Here is a 12,890-nt window from a genome sequence, read left to right as displayed (position 1 = left end):
CAAGGCGCGACCCTCGGTCCAGGACTAGCCCCACCAAACCAACCAGGGCACCAAGGAGCGACCCTCGGCCCATGCTCTCTGCACGCATCGCACCTCTGGCAACAGCCCATATTCCGGTGAAGATCCAACCCGCACCCGGTGCAAAATGCAGAACAAGCGGAGTGAGACGAGATACCAGTGTGCTGCGTGTTGTATGCCGAAAGATCTGCTTCTCCCACTATCACACACTGCCTGACTATGGAAATGGCAGTCGTGCAGGGTCGACCTGAGAACTTTACACACACCACATACACACACAGCCACACACTCCTACTTTTATGTGTTTGTTGTATGTGAAGAAGCTTTTTCCTTCCTGTGTTATGTGTAAAAATAAAAAGATCAAGTCAATTCGGATTGATGGATATTGGCTTGATGGAAATTCACAAAAGTGGTCAAATAATTTATAAGACGAAAAACAAAACAAATAGTGTTGTCTCCTGACTTTCTTTTCTTCTTTCTAATGATTTGATCGGCCCAAAACATTGTGTTCATTGTCATGATTTGTCACGATCCGACTTGGCTTTGTCCGCGGCGTAACCGTCTTTAAATAAATTATATTAGAAGTGCCGATGGGAGAATGCATTGGGGTTTCATTTCCTGGGCAACTCGCTTTTCTGAAAGGGGGCGGGACTGCGGCGCTCTATTGAACTTGAAGGTTTATTCAAATTTCTAAAAGTTAAACAAGCTCTATTGAATTGACTATAGCTAAAGAATACAAGATGCTAGAAACATAATTGTTTTTTCTGGGTAAAGAGGAAATACTCCTCTTTCAATTGGTATATTCCGTGACATGTTCACATTATTACAAAAATATGCTATGGGTATATAAATGTGACTGGTCAAAACTTTGAGATGTTTTTCTAAAGTGTTGGACTCATTCAAAAGCCTAAATTTTGAAAACTGAAAACGATAGAAATTGTATCTCTTTTCCTGGTGAAAGTAGAGGATTCTAGCTTTCATTTGATGTATGACATGGTATTGTCACTATAACACAGCATAATGATAATTATAATAAATTTATAATAAATAATAACAATAAAAAACGTTGAAACTGGCCTCAATATTTTCAACATTTGTAATCTTTGTCGGTAATGATGCAGTAATGCCCATAGCAGCAACATGACGTGGTTAATGCTGTGTGTGTGTGTGTGTGTGTGTGTGTGTGTGTGTGTGCCTGCGTGCCTGCGTCTGCCTGCCTGTGTGTGTGCCATCAGGAAGGAGTTTTCCGAGTTGATGGAGAAATATGGGGCCAGCGTGTCACACTCAGGCCGGGTCTCTCCCACACAGATATCCACAGGTGACCTCATCACACTCCTGACATGAGATCAGATTCTAAAAATGTCTATTACATCCTGACAGTTTCATTACTAACCCATTCTGACCTGAGATCAGATTCTAATTTTTCTTTTTTTTTCAAAAATAACAGACCTACAAGCTCGCTCGCTATGAGCTTGTAGATGTATTGTTCCCTGGTCTAGTTTTCATGGTTCTATGTTTGTTTGCTCCAGCTGTGTCTCATTTCGTAATCAATCCTCATGTGTATATCAGTCTTGTTCCCCAGTCAGTCCTTGTTGAGTCATATTGTACCCTGTCACCTGTATCCTGTCTGTTTTAAGTTGTTCATGTTCACCTGTCTTCTGAATTAAAACACCAATTCATGGTTTTGAACACTACATGCCTGGCTGTCCTGCGTTCGGGTCCTTACCTCACCTATACACCTTGACAGTATCTCTCTCTTCATATTGCAGGTAAGCTGGCGGAGGCCTCCTCCTCTCCGTGCTCCTCGCGGTCGGAGAGCCCGGCCCAGCTCCTCCTCCTCCGCCCCACTAAGGAGGCAGTGACCCCGTACACCCCCAACCCCACCGCCAGCACGCTGCACGCCGCCCACGCCACCACGCTCGTGTTCAGGTAAAGCCCAAAGCCCAGTGCGGTCACATCTCCCATGCATTTTTTACATGGTGGGTCCATCACTGGTTGTGCAAAAAAGAGTAAAAAAAGAACCTTGACTAACTAATCAAATGGCAGGTGTGGGAATCACTTGGCTCATTTGGGCCACGGCCAGAGACTCTTTTTGGTGGTTCTGGACGACCGCCTATCCGACCGACTCGGGAGGAAACCTCAAAATGTTTATTTTTCAGGAAATTAAGAAAAGCTTTATTGTTGGGTATAAATTGATACCTTAGATGAATACTGTAATAGCTTTAAAGGACTGTATATACATAACTTTGATAGCCCTAGCAGGGAGACCCAAATGCAGTATTGTCTACCCAATCAAATATATATTAATTACATCGATAACACACGTGTAGCCTATAATGTTTCCCCCTCTATATAAAAATGACAATATATAACTCTAATGTCGTATTTCGTCTGGCTCTGGCTGTTACAATAACGTGTGGTAGCCTATTTTATTGGCTCAAAGTCGGACAGTGTTTGCTGCGCAAGGGTATTCAATATAGCGCTCACACCGTCACTATAATTATACTTTGGTAAACTGAAATGAAAAATAAAAAATAACTTGTTGTCCTGCATGTCGAGTTGAAACTGCTGCCTTGAATGTGACATTTAGTAGACAATGGCAAGTCGTCAACCCCCCCGCCGCGGGGGGAGAGGTGTGAAGAGATGCAGGGAGAGAGTGGCCAATGGAATTGCACGAAAAACACGGTCATCTTGACCGTTAGCCGCCAGATTAGTAGTGAGTTTAGTTAAGACATGCTAGTGTTAATGTTTATGGTCCAAATTTTGACGACCCGGTTTTTTTCTGTAAAATATTTAACTTAATACCGGACATTAATGACACGTACGTCCTAATTGGAGGTGATTATAACTCTTGATAATTACCTGGACAAATCGTCCCAGACTAGCCACTCCTCCACCTCTTCATTGGTTTTAAATAACTTAATTACAACTATGAACCTAGTAGATATTTGGAGACTGGGGCATCCTGAAGAACGAGAATACTCCTATTTTTCCTCAGTACATAAATCATTTTCTAGACTTTATTTCTTTCTGTTAGACTCTAAATTGATACCAAATGTAATTTCATCAAAATACCACAACATTTTAATTTCTGACCACTCCCTAGTTCTTGACCTCAATTTTAAAAAACAACTATTTAACTGGCGTTTTCACTCATCATTACTCTCTGATGCATCTTTTTGTCAGCATATGGCTGATAGGATCTCAGATTTCTTGTAAATCAATGATAATCTAGCTGTCACAGACTCCACTTTGTGGGAAACCTTCAAAGCTGTCATGAGAGGCCACATTATTTCATTTGAATCATTTGCAAGAAAGAAAAGGTGAAAACGCCTCTCAGAAATTGAAATAGAACTATCACAGTTTTAAATCAATTACAGAGACTCTGCTGATGTGTCTATTTTACAAAATAATCTGACATCAAAATACGAATACAATACTATTCTTTCCACTCGAATAACTGAACAACTATATATATAAGATTAGACAGAATCATTTTGAACTGGGGGATAACCCTTTACAAGTAGAGCTATACATAAAATCAAGTCAAAATCTGGAGAAATGATTATTGAGCCTAAGCGTATACATGACACTTTTCGAGAGTATTATGAACAATTATACAAAAGGGAATATTAGTAATTGGCTGAGACATTTGACACTACCAAAATTCAGTGAGGATGCTCGAGATTATTTAAACTCTGAGATTACCCTCCAAGAGATCCTAGAAGCCATAAAATCACTCCACAATGGTAAAGCTGCCGGTACAGATGGCTTTGGTATTGAATTTGATAAAAAAATATTGTGATAAGATAGCCCCACTTCTTCTGAGGATGTTTAATCACTCGTTTGAAGCTGGGAACTTCCCTGGTACATTATATGAAGCTAACATTTCATTGCTCCTAAAAGAGGGCAAGGATTAGACTGAACCATCATCATACCGGCCAATTGCTCTACTGAATACAGATATGAAAATGTTTACTAAAATACTAGCAGCCCGGCTAAATAAACACATCTCATCCATTATACATCCGGACCAGACAGGTTTTGTTCCTAGTAATAGACTTTCATTTTTCAATGTCAGAAGATTAATGAACATTATGTATCGTAAATATGGGAGGAATTTGGATTTGGAGATACATTTGTTTCGTGGATTCAAATATTATATGCTAATCCATCCACTCTTCCTCTTTCTATGGTTGGTCGCATTAATGCAATCAAGATGGTTTCCCTTCCTAGATTTTTGTATCTTTTTCAGAACCTCCCCATCATTCTACCAAGATCTTTTTTTAAATCAGTAGATTCAATAATTATGCCATTTTTTGGGGGGTTTAAAGCTCATAGAATATCTAAGACGCACCTATACAAACCTATTGAAATGGGTGGATTAGGTTTAACATGTTTTTTGCATTATGTTTGGGCAGCGAATGTAAGGGCCCTTGCATATTATAGCGTCGCAGTCCCGCCCCCTTTCCTGACGACGCCAGGCCCAGGAAATGATTCCCAATGCATTTTTCCCATAGACATTTCAAAAAGTATTTATTTAAAAACAGTTATGTCGCGGACAAGGCTAACTCGAGTCGTGACAACTCATGACAACAAACACAATATTTTGGACCAAACAAATAATTACAAAGAAGAAAAACAACAAAAAAAAGTGTTGTAACCTGCCGTTTTTTTCTTCTTTTTTTCCCTCCAATGGTATGGTCACTTATTATGCGAATTATGAAAATTGCAACACAATTATGCAAGTTATCATCCGTACATTTATAACATAAAACGTTGGTGTACTCAACATGCCTGGGCTCACATTCTGGCAAGTGGACTATAACCTTTCACTGGAGTCAGCCAAAGGGCCGTACTTGGCCCTGGGCCGTGTAAATATTACTTTTCAAGAGAGTCAAGAGAGTCAAGAGAGTCAAGTGGGAGAGGCCTATTTAAGCGCCTGCGGCAACTACATTTTACAAACTTTCAAAATTGCGACTTTTGTATTGTTTTATTATTGTTTTTTCTTGTCCAGCGACGGCGCCATACAGCTGATCTGCGTCTCCAAGGGAACAGGCTTGGGACTCCTCCTCAAGGGCGGAGCCAATCGCTCTGAAGGACCAATGGTGTTCATTCAGGAAATAGTCCCCGGAGGTGACAGTCAGAAGGTGAATGGAATGGACCCCTTCGCTAAGGCCCACACACAGCTGCGCTTCGCGCTTCCATTGAGACGCATGTTAAATGACCGGATTTCTCCATATAAATAGTCTTTATCATTTTCAGTGCTCAGTTTCAAACAAAATGCTGCAAATCATGAACACATCGTGTGATTTCCGTGAAATTGCGCACGCACATTCCCACTAGGCCGAGGAAGAAATACGTGAACATTTTCAACTCAGCCTCATGGTGGCGCTATAACTGGCCGAAAAGTGTTTTTACCTCCAACTGCACGGATTTGTGGATAACTTTGTATGCTAACTCCCTAGAGGCCAAGGAAAAACCTTTGCCTGGAACTTTTCACATTTGCTCTTTATAGCGCCACCAGGAGGCCGACATATGTAAAACACATTTTCTAATATTACTCCTTCAGATGTTATCCAAATTTCACGCAAATCGGTACACATGCTCTCCATAGTCATGTGATCAAGGCGGGTTTGTTTGATTTCTCATAATCCACCTTCATTGCCTATATACGATTGGCTTCTAAACTTTTCAGGAGTAGCCCCGCTTTGTACCCGTTTTGTACAAATCGCCACAACTACTCAACGCAGCATCCGATTGCGGTGAAACTGTGCATGCATATTCCCACTAGGCTGAGGAAGAAATGCCACTTGACAGTTTTAAAATCAGCCTCATGGTGGCGCTACAACAGGCCAAGCCGTGTCACGCACACACACACACACACACACACACACACACACACACACACACACACACACACACACACACACACACACACACACACACACACACATATGATTATATTACTCCTAAACATTTTGCCAAACATCACACACACTCTACCTCCTGGTGGAGACCTGTGCCCAGAAGGGCATTTTTTCTAGTTTATTCTGCTTTTGAGCCACGGACACGGACCACCATTTCATGAGCTTTAGTTACTCTCAGACCCAAGACTTTTTTTTGTCCAGAATTCCATGCTCTGTTGATGTTGGTACCATATAGGAGAGATAACAGGCAAACGTTGAATTCTGTAGACTTCTTATAAATAGAAGTATGTAACTCTTGATAGCGTGAAATGAAACCAACTCCATCATTTAGCTGGGGACCGCCTGGAAGCTGGAACCCCCTCTCAAGGCCCACAGGTGGTCCCCGGACCACTGGTTGAAAACCACCGGACAAGGAGACTCATGGTATACCAGAGGACAAGGAGACATGTGCACTGGGAGAGAACAGGGGGGAAGACAGACAGACATACACACAAAGTCACGCGTTTGTAGTGGTTGGCACCGCTGTCGCGGTGTGAGTCAAGTTGAGGATATAGGACCCAAACGCAGAATGTGAGGCAGAGGCAGGGAAAGTCAAGTTCAGTGTTTTCATTGCGACCAAAACAGGAGTCCAGATACAGCGAGTCACAAAACACTAGAGGCAGTCGGAAACAAAACTAGGAACACGAGGAACACAGGGAAGGCAAGGGGGAAAACTATACTGGGAAAACTAGGGGATTGAAACATACAAGGAAACTGTCTTACAAATACTCACAGGCAACATATAAACAACGAACCAACGGAGAACTGAAACCACAAGGGTACATGAATAGACAAGGACTATAACTAGACACAGGTGAAATACAACAGACAAATCAACACAGGGAAGGCAAGGGGAAAACTATACTGGGGAAACTAGGGGATTGAAACATACAAGGAAACTGGTTACAAATACTCACAGGCAACATATAAACAACGAACCAACAAGGGTACATAAATAGACAAGGACTATAACTAGACACAGGTGAAATACAACAGAGAAATCAACACAGGGATTGGCTGGGAGAATAACAGGACACAGGTGGAGAACACTACACTAATCACAGGGTTAGACAAGGCAGGCAAACATGGGCAACACAGGAAACCAAGAGACATTATAGAACTACAAAACAAAAAGGTAAAAGTACACAAAAGTACAACCCAAAATAAGGAACATAATAGGGAAACACATCAGTGTGACAGAACAGGTCACGGATCATGACAACCGCTCATAGATGGCATTTATAGAATCGTCGTCTTGGAATGTTGATGTCCTGACAAGTATACACAGTTTGTGTGCGTGCGTTGCATGTGTGTGTGTGTGTGTGTGTGTGTGTGTGTGTGTGTGTTCAGGACGGCAGGCTACAGGCTGGGGACCAGCTGGTGTCCATCAACCGGGAGTCTCTGATTGGACTGACGCACGAGGAGGCCAGCGACGTCCTAACACGCACCAAACTCAGGTAGGATGAGAACTAATCATCAGTCCATCATTGAGTCAATCAATCAATCAATCAGACATACAGACATTTATTTGATGCAACTATTTAACCCATTCTGAGCGGGAACCCCTATTGGTGTTTTAAGCATTATGTTATAAATGTAGCTATTGGAAAATAGCAGATCTACAAGCTCATAGCGCGGCACCAAGTGCAAGAGCTTTGTAGGTCTGCTATGTTTTTTTAAACCGTGAAAATGTGGCGCAAATCTCTGAATATATATTCTTTCAGAGCGAACGTTTTCAACTCAAATCTTTGCTTCCGGGGGGGGGGGGGGGGTCCCTGGAACAACATATTTTCAGATGGGTGGGTCGGCGACCAATTACATATATTTTTGGGGGTCCTTGACATGAAATATTGAGAACCACTGATATAGAAACATATAGGGTTTTTCAGAAAACTGGATTTAGAAGACATTTGTAGAATCGAACATGAGGTCAAAATGGCTTAAGTTTCTTACAACGTGGCTCGGAAGGATGGAGGTCTATACATTGCCCAGGTGTAGCTAATCAGTCAATGCAGTAATGGCTTGCGCCCAGGGCACCCCTCTGTGGATTCGTCTATAAGTGTGTGTGTGTGTGTGTGTGCGTGAGCGTGCGTGCGTGCGTGCGTGCGTGCGTCCCCGGAGTTAATCTGGGATCTGTGGCGCTGTCCTCCTCCAGACCAGAGCCCACGGTGGAGATTGCCTTCATCAGACAGACGTGGTCTTCCAGCTCCAGCAGTGGAGTGCAGACCAGCGCCATGCATGGCCCCGGTAAGGACACAGCCTCCCCCTGGTCCCCCTCTGGTCCTCTCTGGTCCTCTCTGGTCCTCTCTGGTCCCCCTCTGGTCCTCTCTGGTCCTCTCTGGTCCCCTCTGGTCCCCTCTGGTCCTCTCTGGTCCTCTCTGGTCCCCCTCTGGTCCCCCTCTGGTCCCCTCTGGTCCTCTCTGGTCCTCTCTGGTCCCCTCTGGTCCTCTCTGGTCCTCTCTGGTCCTCTCTGGTCCCCCTCTGGTCCCCTCTGGTCCTCTCTGGTCCCCCTCTGGTCCTCTCTGGTCCTCTCTGGTCCCCCTCTGGTCCCCCTCTGGTCCTCTCTGGTCCTCTCTGGTCCCCCCGGCAGGGGCCTTTGGTAGCTAGATCAAAATATCCTCAGTTTTATCTACAGCGCCGTCCGGTGGACAGATTTTTTTAGACGGACACAACAGTGAAGTGAAGAAAAAAAAGCATCTATTGATGCATTCGTTCTCTCTCTCTCTCTCTCTCTCTCTCTCTCTCTCTCTCTCTCTCTCTCTCTCTCTCTCTCTCTCTCTCTCTCTCAGTCTCTCTATCCTGTGGTGTGGACAGTCAGTACCCAGACAGGAAGCGCTCCAAACCAACCAGCAGTCGCCTCAAAGTGGAGCGACTGGAGCAGGTCTGTCTGCCTGCCTGCCTGCCTCCCTCCCTGCCTGCCTGCCTGCCTGCCTGCCTGCCTGCCTGCCTGCCTGCCTGCCTGCCTGCCTGCCTGCCTGCCTGCCTGCCTCCCTGCCTGCCTGCCTGCCTGCCTGCCTGCCTGCCTGCCTGCCTGCCTGCCCGCCCTCCCTGCCTCCCTGCCTGCCTGCCTCCCTGCCTGCCTGCCTGCCTGCCTGCCCTGCCTGCCTGCCTGCCTCCCTGCCTGCCTGCCTGCCTGCCTGCCTGCCTGCCTGCCCGCCCTCCCTGCCTCCCTGCCTGCCTGCCTGCCTGCCTGCCTGCCTGCCTGCCTGCCTGCTTGCTGTGCTTACAACAATCAAATGGATCGATAACCTATTAGTGTGACCCTGAGCCGATCAATAGTTGTTATCCCATCTAGTGCACCCAGTCGTGTGTGTGTGTGTGTGTGTGTGTGTGTGTGTGTGTGTGTGTGTATGTGTGTGTGTGTGTGCGCGTGTGTGCGTGCACGCAAACAATGTGTATGTGTGTTTGTCAATTTTTAATTTTCAGTGAAGTGATTTTAACAAAGGCTCACACGTGTGTGTGTGTGTGTGTGTGTGCGTGTGCGTGTGTGTGTGTGTGTGTGTGTGTTTGCGTGTGTGTGTGTGTGCGTGCGTGCTGCAGGCTCTGGACATCCTTGGCTTGCAGCCCACAGAGTTCCAGTGGCAGGCGCTGTGCTGTGGACTCCACACGGACCCAGCAGGGACCGTGGACTACGCAGGTAAGAACCACCTCCTCCTCCACCCATCCCTCCTGTAAGAGCCATAGTGGGGGTTAACGAGTCCTATACAATGCACCTGTGTGATATTAGGAGGTTAACATGACCTGTAGAATGCAGCTCTGTGAGTTCTGAGTTCATTGTATTAATGAGCCTTAGCCAATGGGATGCTCCTTGCCATGTTGATTAGCAACTCATATTGTCTGGGGAGTTTGCTTTGGAGCGACACAGTTTTTGACCACATATACACACACACACAGAAAGGAAATACGTTTTTGTATTGTTTTTTCATCAAAGTAAAGAACCTTTTTTTTTGTACAATACTGTTAAGAACTCCTTTTGTGCGTCAAGCTTTTGCCCTAGCCATAGACTGCTACATTTAAGTGTGCAAACTTAAAGAAGAGGAAGTTTGCCACTACACCTCCCTCTGTCTGTCTGTCTGTCTGTCTGTCTGTCTGTCTGTCCGTCCATCCATCCCTCCACCCATCTATTTAACCCATTTAAGGCCCGAGGACGGTTCTATGAAAAAAAGGCCTTCTAAATCAGCAGTTCTCAAACTTTGTTTTGTGCACTTTTCAAAAATATAGCAGATGTACAAGCTCGCGGCACGGCAGAAAGTGACACGCTGGCGAGCTTGCATATCTGCGATTTTTGGCAGATATGCAAAAATCGAGTGCAGCGCTTACGAGCTTGTAGATCTGCTTTTATTTTATTTTATTTTATCGTGAACATCTTTGAAAATATATTCTTTCAGAGCGAACGTTTTTAATCTTTGCTTCTGGGGAGGGGGGGTCCCTGGAACTACATATTTTCAGGTGGGGTTCGGCAGCCTTCACATGAAATCTGAAAACTGTCATGTTTTAGAAGACATTTTGTAGAATCTGCCAGACCCGGGTGGTGAGGAGGGGTTCGCTTTCGCTCTGAGCAGCTCTCAGATGCAAGCTATATTGTTAATACTTTTCATTCGTTCGATATTTACAAATCCAACAGTCTGACAAACTTTCACTTTCACTTTCACTGGCAAAACTATAGCCTCTTGTTTGCTATACTTTGCTACTTGTCACACCGGGGGTGCATACTTAGTTTAGACTATAGTAGTCATTGGTTAGACATTGGTTAGACATGGGTTAAGGTTAGGTTTTAGGTGTGCTGTCCCCGTGGGAGGTTAGGTTTAGGGTGAGGGTTTGAGATAGGTTGTAGTTGTAGGACTAATGACTGCATGGTCTAACCAATGACTTGTCTAAACTAAGTACTGTCTACTCTAAACTAAGTACTGCACCCGTCACACCGTACTATGAACTGAACTGGTGCGTTCATTTACTGAGATACAGCAACAGTACCTACTGTATGTTCTCTATTAGAAGATGGTTTTCGGGGTGCATACTTAGTTTAGACTAGTCATTGGTTAGACATGGGTTAAGGTTAGGTTTTAGGTGTGCTGCCCCGTGGGAGGTTAGGTTTAGGGTGAGGGTTTGAGATAGGTTGTAGTTGTAGGACTAATGACTGGTCTACTCTAACCAATGTCTAGTCTAAACTAAGTACTGTCTACTCTAAACTAAGTACTGCACCCGTCACACCGTACTATGAACTGAACTGGTGCGTTCATTTACTGAGATACAGCAACAGTACCTACTGTATGTTCTCTATTAGAAGACACCATGCAGTGAGCAAGTCACAATATCAATGCACACCTGTTATGCAGACAATAGCCTAGTCTAGTTCCACGCTGGTGTTGAGGTGTTGCACGTTGACAATAGCCTGTTTTGTCGTGTGACACCCGACACACCTAACTAAGTGTTTTTTCTTTAAAAATGGGTTTCTTTTTTATGCCAATAAATAGGAATTTAACCCATTTTGGGCAGGAACCCCTTTTGGTGTTTTAAACATTTTGTTATAATTTAGCTATTTTCGAAAAATCGTGAAAATGTGCCTCAAATTTGGAATATATTTTTCCAGAACAAACGTTTTTAACAAAAATCTTTGCTTCTGGGGGAGGTCCCTGGAACAACATGTTTTCAGACGGGGGTCGGAGGCCAATTACAGATCATTTTTGGGGTCCTTGACATGGAATATTGAGTATACTATGTTAGTTCCATATTAATGCAGTATTTCCCCAGAGGTATAGGCTACTTTTCTTAAAAAAAATAAATTGTGTTGTGTTTTTTTGTTGTGTTGTGTATAAATGCATCGCGTGTGTGTGTGTGTGTGTGTGTGTGTGTGTGTGTGTGTGTGTGTGTGTGTGTGCGTGCGTGCGTGCGTGCGTGCGTGCGTGCGCAGACTTTGAGGCTCTGACCAGAGAGCTGTTTGGGCTTCAGTGGGAGGAGGAGGAGGAGCCGGGGGTCGGCCAGGGGTCAAGGTTCACGTCTGATGACCTCATGAGTCTACTGGACTCTCCCGCCAACCTGCAGGTACCAATACTGTACATAATATATACTGTACACATACTGTACACGATATATTTGTACACACACACGCTTTTCCGACATACCATATAGGACTGACATGCGGAAAACGACCGGATTAACCCATTCTGACCGGGAACCCATTTCGGTGTTGGCATCATGTTATGCTTTAGCTATTGAAAAATATCAGATCTACAAGCTCATAGCGCGCCACCGAGTGGCGCGCTACGAGCTTGTAGGTCTGCTATTTTTGAAAAATCAAGAACGACTGACATTTTTTAGAATCTGATCTCAGGTCAGAATGGGTTAATCAGACCAGTGTGTGTCCAGTGGGAAACCTCGTATGAATCTGATCTCAGGTCAGAATGGGTTAAGGTTGGCGAACATGCGCTGCTCCGTATCTGCGGTTATGGTTATAGTTAGGGTTTGAGGTATAGGTTGTCGTTCCAATTCAAAGGAGCATTTTTTGGCATGAGAAGAAGTGACACTTGCCAAAGCAAGTGTCACTCGCAATATAATAAAAACAGTTGAAAATGGGGAAAGTAGGGGGTTCCGTGGTGGCACAGTCGGTAGTGCTGTCGCCTCACGGCTAGAAGGTCCTCATGGGTTCGATTCCCGCTGGGGACGCTGTGGCTGTTGCATTGGTGTGGACTGCCGCTTATGAATTCCATATAGACACAACCATGTTAAATATGTCATTTTGGTTGGAAACCGTATGTCCGATTCTGGTACTTTTCAGGATTCAATAAAGAAAAAATTGCGAAACTATAGCAGATTGACAAGCCTCAAAATGCGGATAGTTTTTACCTTGTAGCATCCAATTATCACGGGTAGACGCCCCGCTAATCCCAAATAGCATCCTAATTA

This window comes from Protomyctophum bolini, assembly GCF_963924005.1.
Source record: "Protomyctophum bolini genome assembly, chromosome: 18".
Classification (NCBI taxonomy): domain Eukaryota; kingdom Metazoa; phylum Chordata; class Actinopteri; order Myctophiformes; family Myctophidae; genus Protomyctophum; species Protomyctophum bolini.
This window is presented reverse-complemented; position numbering follows the sequence as displayed.